Genomic DNA, 7,251 nt, shown 5'->3' with positions numbered 1-7,251 from the left:
TTTATTGCTGTTGTATTCCTTTCTCAAAGCATCTAGTCAAATATTAATAGATTAATTTACGAATAAGAATATGATTCATAAAGCTGGTTGAAAAAAGAAAAAATAGTACAGTCTACAAATCAGTCTCTTCCTGTTTGGTTCTTTGCTCTAATGAGTGCAAATGGGTTGCCATTTGTAGTATCAAATAGACCTCTCTATTTGCCATTTAATAATATCATCCAAGCCTAAATCACAAGCTATTACTCAACAGTGTCAATTGCACATAGGAAAAAAGTCAGAGCTTGCAGAGTTTCATGGGAATATTAAGTTATATAGCTTATATAAGTTAAATTATATAAGTCTTGTATGTTCCCATAGAGAAGCACTGTGTTATAAAGCCAGTTTTATCTGTGGAGATTCTATAAAACAGAGATTCCAAACCCCTGCAAACCAACATTTGAAAAAATGCAAACATCCTTTTCTTTATTTTCTTAATTTCAGAGGCAAGAATAAAAATAATATTAGATGTATAGTAATCAAATTCACAAAGACAGAGTTCTATAAATGAGCAAAAAACATATATCAGCCATTTTCCCTTTTTTAGTTTTTGATTTTGTACAACCTTTACATTAAAATGCTAAATATGCTTTATTTACACTTACCTTTTACCTTTTTATTTATGCTTGGGCATTTAAAAATAAAACTTGCAATAATGCTTTATATTATTGTTTTTATTTTGTAGAATGTGCATGGGCTCAAATGTAAGGTGTACTTTTGATTGCCATTCCTTCATCTCTGAGTTAAGTTGTGTTCTAAGAACAGTACATTAGAGTTGCTTTCCTGCCTAAGGTCTTGTTGGAAACTAATACAGAACAGGCTGTTCAGACTGGCCTCTGATATGGGCTGGGTCAACACTGGATTAAATAGTTTAAAACACATTTTGATAGTCTATTCCAATCATTAATTGATTTTGTACAGTTCTTCCAGCCATTTTCAATGTGAACACACATGACTTCTAAGAGGAGAGTTTAAGATTGAATTCAAAGAGAGATCAAGAGAGTGTCAGAATGCAGGATGAGTAATCTGCTAGAGCTTTGAGAATAGGTTGCTTAATGCTGAAACACTTGGCATTCTTTTCACAAAAAGGGTACCACCATTCCATATACAGTGCCACACAAATGCAAGGAGTAGTTATTTTGTAACTGACTATAGTAACATTTTAATTTATATGACTATTTAATTGACCATTACAACTTGAATATAAAACTTAGTTTCCATGCCTCTTCAAAAAGATAAAACAAAGGATTATGCACATTCCTTATCAAGGTTGAGGGTTTGGTTCACATGAGGACAAGTAAAAAACCTTGCCTAGCTAATAAGTAATAAACAAATATTACATAATGGAACCACTATTCAAATGTTTCAGTTGGAAAGAAGTGCATTAATTTTCTTTATAATCTGTGACTTTGGCTATGGTCAAGCCCCAGAGATTCTCTCAGAACATTCTGATAATCATTTTGAAATCCAGGTGAAATTACTGGTCTGAGGCATAGACTACAAAGCAGAACTCCCAGAAATGCCGCTGAATGCCAATAAACTTATACCTGCTTTAAAGAATGCCTTAAAGAACACATAGTTTTATTTGCTCCAGTATACCGTAAATATCAACTCTTGAGTCAGATGATGGTGTGTGAATGACTTTCTGTGGGCTGTATAACCACTTTTAAGTGTAATTTTTAGAAGGCCATTTTACTTGTTTGTAATCCCAAGAAATGTTATTCACCAGAAACTAGAAACCTAGACCTCCAGAAAATGTCTCATCTGAATGAAAATATAACTCTGTTAATATATTTTCTGAACCTTTCAGAGACATCATTAAGGCAGTGCATACATTTTTTGACAGGTGTATAAAAGTCAGGCCTAGACCATAACAGCAGAAATGTTTATGAATTTGAATTGCACTGGCTTAGTGAGGACATTCTATATTGTAAAGTGCAGTTATGGAAAAAATAATTCTATGATGACTTCATTTGCCCTTCACCCTGTTTCCAAACCTGACTGATGCTGCCAATTCATATATATTTTTTCTACTTTACTCCAATTTTGAGGGATTGGTCTCATTTGGGGCTTTCACTGAGCCAAAACTTCACCGTCAAGGACTCAACAGGCATCATGATTAATCAGAAAGCTCATGAATATTCATAACATTCTTTCTGCTCCGTCAACTAGTGTGGATTTAAATGTCATGGAAACAATTTGAATGCATAACTGTGTGCATGTGGTCGATAAGAAATTATGAATGGAGTGCTTCTGTTTTGTTTGTCTCATTCCACTTGCCTTTATAGTCTATTATTTGATTACTGCCCAGCAAGTGTTTAGATGTTACCTAGAGTTGTTCAATTCATGAATGCATCCTTGCAGATTTTTTTCCTCCCAGTAGTTTTAAGACAAATAACTTTAAAAGCTTGCCACTAGGCACCACTTTTATACAGCATTTACATTTAGGCAAGCCTATGAAGATGTTTAAATAAACTTTTTCTATATCAGGTATGTAACAGACTGTATTGCCTGCATTTTGTATGCCAAGAACTGAAAAGTATTCCCATAGCTTGTTTATTTTTAAATCATAAAATTTAATTTCAAGTCATGTAAGAAGGAAGATTAAAACTATGAGCACAACCTTGACTATGCAATCTTTTATTTTTGTCATAATTGACTGCAATCCCTGATGGGCTTTGCCTCAGCCCAGCTCAAAATGCAATCAGTCCTGGCAGGCTGCAGTGAAGCTATAAGATAAATCAACGAAGCATCCAGTCACCTGAACAGAAAAAATTGATACTTAAAATGTAAACTTTTTTTTTTAATTATTATTCATAATAATGATAATGATTACTGTTTTTTTAAACAGTTTTATTCATTATTTCTTTCTTGTCTCACATCTTAAATTTTGATTTTTTTTTAAATAGGAACGGTCTGCATGTCCTTTGTATTTTCTCTACAACATTCTACTTTTCCCAACACAAGACTTTAGATTTTGTCTTTTGATCTGTGATAAAAGGCCAAATGTAAATGTCACTGGGATAATTTCTGTTTTCCCCTCTTCAAACCCCTCAGCAACCACAACTAAAGTTATCACTGCTTCATTTAATGTGCTGTTATGAATTATATGTATCTTATCTATTTCAGTTCATGAAAGAGATACAGCAAAATCATGAATATTCATTGTCCACTTAGTTCTGATAGATCTAAACAAAGCTGCAAATGTTGTTGAGTTTTATTAATAGAGTTTTTTATTCCCCTTTAAAATGGTAAGTGGAGCCTATTAGACAAGTATGGTAGAATAATTGCAAAGCCTTGCTTATGGGGAATTATGGTTAATCAGTTCATACTGTTTTTGAGGAGATGTGAGACAGTGTTAGTGGCAGTGGTGAAGTGGTGAATGAATCATTTGCTGGCGTGTTGGGGTGACAGTTTTCACACTCCATGGAATTAAAATATCATGTTCTCCAATGTAACAAGAATATGATTGTTTCTGGATAAATGGGCAAATCACAAATATAGTACAAAACAATTAAATGCCTGAGAGAAGTTCAGGTATCCGTTATGACTATTTTAGAAGCTGGTACTTGAGTATGATCCATTGGTTGCGTATGTATGTATTCTAGTCAATATGATAAGGAAATCTGATTTCAAAATTATTTGCTTCACCTTATCTAAACCAGTATGGAAGATGGTGTAAGGCTGATGAGTGTGCTTTTTAATTAGAAAGCAATTTCCATCCAGTAATGGATCTGTCTTGACAACAGTAAAAGATCATCATATCTGTGTGAGGCATGCTTTCGTGGCTCAAAGTAACAGAAAGGCTGCTTTTTTATTCATTATTGCAACCTGCTGGTAAGCTCAAAGAAAGGATAATACTTTCACACCAGTCTTGCACTGCTGTTTTAACAACCTCAGCAACCAACCCATCTCCCAAGTCCCTAGCCCCATTCATTAGTTTGTCATGCATCTGCCAAAGCTTCACCGTCGCATGCTTTGTTACAAGCGGCATTAATGTACTATGTGAAGCAGTGCTAACACTGTCTCTCACTGTACACACTGCAATGCACCCTCCAAGAAACACCAGGTGACTAATATAAATTAGGGAAAATTAATAAGGAATGCCGTCTCCAACCATGAGCTCCCTCCTATGCCCTTTGCTAGGCTGCTCATTACAGGAGCCCCCCCAGCAAGCATGGTTATGGAGTCGTGCCACAGGTTTCAATCAGAGGAGCTTGTTCCTTTTACTAGGGATCAGCCCTCAGTGTGATTACAGAGCCCTATGCTCAAGACTTGGAGCCTCACTGACAAGCACAGTCCATATAATTGGTATGGGAGCAAAGATTGTTGCAAGAAATGTTGCCCATGAGTGGAGGGGATGAAACTGGCAAGCATGACCTGTGTGACTTTGCTGACTGGCATTCGGCTGTCAGGAGAAGTTTGAAAATGTGGCCATGATGGTGTTGATTTGCTCATTTTAATGTGTAGATAGGGAAGAATCTTGCGGAGAAGGCGGAGAAATCTCTTTTTGATGAATGAATAAAGTGTACAAAATTACTTTGCATTGATAATTTTATGTTTGAAAGACAATATTTTGCTCAGAGTTATCTGAAGAGGCCACAGTGAGCACCATATAGTCTTTTCTATATGTATGTGCATTATTGTCATCTTAAGTCACCAAACTCTCCCTTTAAAAAGCTCACCAAATTACTTTAAAAGCTTATCCTTGTATAGTAAGCTTTAAATTTAACAAGAGCACTGTTTGCAGTTTATTTATTGAGTAAGTGGATAATTTTGGTTAAACACATTATTAGAAAATCAAGGCATGATATGCCTTTGCTAACATGATGTGACATGACTGTGCTTGAATCGGATGTAAATTATTTGTTCAGATTGTCAATGATAAAAAGTTATCTGAAGTTTATGACTTCTTTATAGACAGTGTTTATATTCAAGGTATACTTTGCCTTAGAAATTATATTGTCCAGTGGTTTCTAAACTGTTCACTGTACCACAGCAGTGGATGGCATCCATGAAATTAAAGCTTTGTTATCTTAAATCCATCACCACACTTGACCACTGTTTGATAGTTAATGTTTAAAAAAACAAACAAATGCCATATTTCCACACAATTTTAGGTAAAGTGGGCCTGCAGATGATTAGCAAAAATGTTATAACACAATAATATTAGTTGTCAAGTTAGCTTCATTAGCTAAGATGTTTACAGCAGAGCACTGGGTCTACTGGTTAGCTAGCTAGGCGAACTGAAATAATCCTCCAATGCAGGCTCAAACATATATGGTTGGATACCTAAACGATCCATGAATTCTTGTCTCTCAGCTATTTGGATAACAAACTACACTAATTTGCTGCACATAACCCCTAATCTAGTTTCTTGTCTGCATACTTGCTTATATCCATGCAAACTGTGTGCCTGGCATGGCATTCAGTCTAAGAGGAGAGGTATTAGCATGTGAAGCATGAGCTGCATATGCATTCTGAAGTGGCACTGTGGACAGGAAGCTGGGGGTGGAAGAAAAGTGAGGAGCCTACTTAGTCTAGACTATAATAGATGCCCTTTAGCTGGTCAGCATCTACTTCTGCTCAGAGCCTATACCATCTACTGTCAGCTTCTAATTTACATTTCATCTTTTTAGAAGGGTTCACATGGATATTACATAAAGCCTACAAGGTGCTCCTCAATTGTCTTGTAATTAAGGCCAAATTGTTATTATTTCAGCATGTCATCAAGTTTCAGCACCTTGAAATAACTAGGCTCAAAATTATCATTCACATAGCACAGGAAGTGAGCATTCCTACTTATACTCTATACTGTCAGTCATCAAAGGGAATCTGTTGAGTATTTCTTTTTTAATGAGAGATTATTTCAACTACTAAAACTGCAAATGTGGGTTTTCCAAACAAAAGATTAGCAGTACAAGATAGAAAAAAGTCATTGTAACCTTTGCAAAAGGCCTCTGCAAATGTCTAAGTTTGCCTTCAAGTTATTAATTGTGTTACAGACAATGTGTATACAGTGTCTGACAGGTCATACTCCATCCATTTGTTGATCTCTTACTCTGAACCTGTAATTCCAATAATATGTGCATATATTGCATGTGCAAGTACAGAATATGACTTATGTTAGATCATTGGAAGGTGTCTCCAGATCCTTTCATGCAGAAAGGTAATTTACACTAGTTTAGTGAGAACCCTAGAGAAAGGCAGACTGCAGACAATCCATGGATAGCTTTTACAGCCTTGTGCTCTACCTCTAGCTACACAAAGATACATTGATTGGCCACTTCCTTCTTCTAAGTGTTTGTTCTTGGCTTATGTCTTCAAGGACTCGGATAATGAAATGAGAGCTCTCTAAGACCATGACTGGAAAGTCAGATATGGGGATTGATGCTTGATTTATATTTTTTCTATCAAAGGTCTCCTTTGAAGCCTTTGGAAAATGAAGTATACTAAAACAGCAATACTTTAAAATATTACAATATAGGTGTACTGAAGTGTGTGGTAGACCGCTGGAGTCTTTAAATCCTAACCAATAAGATAAATCAAAAGATAAAATCAGTAAAAAGACCAAGAATGTACATTTCAGTTCACTGATTGTACATTTCAAATCAGTGATTGTCATGAATATCTTATGAGACACCTGGCTGATAGCTTTGTTTCCCTTATAATTAATCACTGATTGAGCAGACACATTCCACCTGACACCCAAGTTTTATGCATCTTGGTGAAATCTCATTTTCAAATGTCTGTTGTGTATCATTCTCTTTATTATGTGAAAACCACTAAATTTGTTATACATTCGCAAAAGCCTATCAACTTTTACTTATGTAGGGCATAAAGATTGCCTTTCTTCAAAAGGGAGCACAGCCTAAGTCTTGCTCCCACAGTGCACAATGCTAAGAAGTTGCCTTGAAACAGTATGGTAACAAGCATCTGTTCTCATGTAATGCTCTTTCACACTATTGTAATGCTTTCCTTAAGTTTGGTAACTAAAAACATAATAGACAGGCTACAGCTTGTTTAAAAAGCTGAATCAGAGTACTAATGCACACCACAAAAAGAGAGCATATTATACTTGCTTTAGCACTACTATGCTATTAAATTTAGATCTGACAGATCGTACATGTTTTCCCTTACCAGGTTCTATGATTTTTTTCAAAGTAGAAAATGCAATACTAGATCTTTTGGTAACTGCACGCACACACACACACA

Source organism: Electrophorus electricus, chromosome 13 (genome assembly GCF_013358815.1).
Source record: "Electrophorus electricus isolate fEleEle1 chromosome 13, fEleEle1.pri, whole genome shotgun sequence".
Lineage (NCBI taxonomy): Eukaryota > Metazoa > Chordata > Actinopteri > Gymnotiformes > Gymnotidae > Electrophorus > Electrophorus electricus.
This window is presented reverse-complemented; position numbering follows the sequence as displayed.